Here is a 3293-nt window from a genome sequence, read left to right as displayed (position 1 = left end):
ACGTTTTCATGAGCATAAAAAATTAGTTCCCATGTTTGTTACCATGAACCATTGGTCTTCAACTTAAAATTTTAAATCACTAGGCTTTATGGCAGCTCATTCATAACATGGATGTTCATAACCTGGGGACTGCCTGATGGGATCTAAGTGATCTAGCAGTGACTGAGCAAGAAAGAGCTCTTGGGGGAGTGATGACAGTTGAATTAAAACGTCGGCCCAGTGCTCCGCTGCTGTGAAGGAGGCAAACTCCATTCTAGGCATAATTAGGAATGGAACAGAAAATAGAACTGCTAAAATCTTACTTCCCAGATATGAATCTTTGGTGTGACTGCACTTGGAATATTGTAGTCAGTTCTGGTCACCTTACCCGAAAAAGGACATAATTGAGCTAGAAAAAGTACAGCGAAGGGCAATGAAATTCTCAGGGGGCTGGAGTAGCTCCTCTATGAGGAGTGTGTACAACAACTGGAGCTGTTCACCTTAGAAAAAAAGCAAGTAAGGGGAGACAGGATAGAGAGGTTTACCATTATACATGGTCTGGCTAAAGACCCTGCCTAATTTTAGAAGCTAAGCAGGGTTGGGCCTTGTTGAAATCTGGCTGGGTGACTTAAAATGTTGTGAACCACTCAGAGAGCTTCAGTTAGGGGCCATATAGAAATGTATTATTATTGTTATTGTTATTGCTATTGCTATATTTCCCTATCCCATAACACTCAAATCTAGGTTCATCCCATGAAGCTGATTAGTTGGAGGTTTAGGACAGATCAAAGGAAGTACTTCATCACACGTGTAGTTAAACTATGGAATTCATTGCCATGGGAAGCGGTGATGGCCCCCAGTCTGGATGGCTTAAAAAGAGACTGATCAGAGTCATGAGGGAGGCGGCGATCGGGCCGCCAGCCTTGCTGGCTGTGCACTGCTCCTTTGGCCGGGGTGCCATGCCTGCACGCACCAGCCGCTGAGGCACTTGGGCGGGAAGAGGTCTTGCACCCATCCCGCTTGTGGGATCCTGTGCGAAGTTGGTTTGCCACTGTCTGTCCGGTGTGCTGGACTAGCCGGACCGTTTGTCTGAGCCAGCATGGCTTTGCTTATGTTCTTGTGCTCTTAATCTGAACGTTGTGACCCAAATGAGCCATATTCTGCACATCACTGATTCTGCAGTTTTGACCACTTTGCATAATTTAGGCTGGTTTTGCTAGCTCGGAGGAGGAGCGGGATACTGAAGACCCACCTACAGCAGGATGTCAGTTTCCCCACTCCTCAGCACTTGCAGATGCTTGACAGGTTAGACTTTATGCATCTTCAGCAGAAGTCCCTGCTGTAGCCGCAATAGATTCTCTCTGTCGTCGTGCTTGTTAGCCGTTTCATGAAATGCAGAAATGTAATAGCTGAGCATCTCCCCACTCTATCCCAGTATGTTCAGCTGTAGCTCAAAAGGGCGACAGGCTCACCTGTTGCTTTTGGCCCATTGTGCATGTACTAAAAGCCATGGGAGTCCTGGCAGCAAGCCTATGGGTGCAGGGTCTTCCTACATGGCAATATATTAGGTCAACCTTTCCCCAACTTGCTTCCTTCCAGGAACATTGGACTGTATTTCCCAACATTCCTCACTAGCACATCTGCCTGGAGGATGCTGGGAGCTATAGTCCAACACATTTGAACAGAACCAACTTGGCAGAAGGGTGTTAGGATTTGGAATAGTCAACCAAGGTCACTTTGCTTTGTCCTGCTGTCATCATGGCTGGTGGAAGTGTGGACTGCTCTTTTGGACACAGATCCTGATCTGAGACGCTAAGACTTTCAAGTAAGTGTGAAACAGAACTGTTTCCTCCACTGCTAGAGCTGCCCGAATCTTTAGGTCCCCACAATACTAACAAGGCTGCCATCTTGTGGCTGCATAATGAACCTGCTTTTTCATGACAGACACACAGGCATAAGCACTGCTCCGAACTGAAAGAGGGTAGCCTTTTGCAGCATCTGTTTGGGTACCTGTGCAGAACTGATGACAAGGGAAGGCATGGCTGGGCACCTGCTGAACAGGAACAGTTCCCTACAGGAACAAGGAACTGCCCTCAGTTGGACTGTTGGCCCAACAAGCCCAGACATGTCACCTTGAATTGGCAGCAGCTTTCTGGCATTTCAGGCAGGGATCAGCCTGTAGGCCACCACTCAGCTATCCAGCAGGGACAAATAGAGCAGGGGCCCCCAGTCTTCTTGGACTCATGAGCACATCTGCAAATCTGAAGAAGCGCATGCTGCGGTCACCACCATGATTGCCCCCTCCCAATTGCCCTATGTGGCCTGTCACACAAGGGCTACCATGGGGGCCAGCTAGTCAAGAGAACTAGAGGTGTGTGTGCGGGAAACATAGAGGGAGGCCTGAGGCTAAGAGGGAGGGTGAAATATCAAGGCAACAGGGTAGAATGGAAACAAAGGGCAAGGCTAGAAGCTACAAAGGGGAGAGAAAGCTCATCCCAATATTTCATTTCTATGTTTTAATCTAAGGGGACTTGTCATTAACTTCATTTATTGTGCTGATTCAGTACAAAGTCCTATATAGGTGTCAGCAACCCTCCAAGCTATGAGGATTACAGGCATCCTATACCGAGCAGGAGAAACGTGGAGATGAAGGCCATTTCCACTTGTCTCCCATCCTGCAAAGCAGCCAATTTTGCTGTGTAGTGATAGCACTTTAAGGGGGAGGAAAGGAAGCTGAGGTACCACCAGGATGTCTCACATCTTGGCAGCACTGATTTCCTCCTCTCCCTTCTCGGCACTCCCTTTTGTGACCTTGGAGAAACAGCTGCTGTGATTTTATCAGTGCAGCCATGAGTGGGAAGGGCATTCCAAGTGCAGAGTCCCAGCTCTGATGTTGGAGCTGGGACTCTGAAAAGCTTGTAGCCTTCTAGACACTGCTATAGGGTTGTGCTGCCCATACCTTTGTTCTATGAATCCATTATCAGGTCCATATAACTAAGTGGTAACAAAGAAGAGGTGGAATCGACTTGCTATTTAAAATGAAGGCAAAGAATCAGATGGAGTTACTCAGTTCAGGCATGCTGATAACAATGCTCCATTCTCTTTCTTCCCAAGAAAGCAAAGTAACAGAGGGGGAAACGAGTTCACATCTGTCATCTCTATGGAAAACAGTAAAGACTATCCTTCAAATCTGTTACATATTTGGGAAGAGAGAGGAGGGAAGACACAATACATTAAAAGTAGTTTAATGTTATTCTCAGTCTCCTGATCCACCAATGTTTATCTCCAGCTTGAAAACAATTTAGAGAAAAACC

This window comes from Varanus komodoensis, unplaced genomic scaffold, assembly GCF_004798865.1.
Source record: "Varanus komodoensis strain SLA01 unplaced genomic scaffold, ASM479886v1 scaffold1, whole genome shotgun sequence".
Taxonomy (NCBI): Eukaryota; Metazoa; Chordata; class Lepidosauria; order Squamata; family Varanidae; genus Varanus; species Varanus komodoensis.
This window is presented reverse-complemented; position numbering follows the sequence as displayed.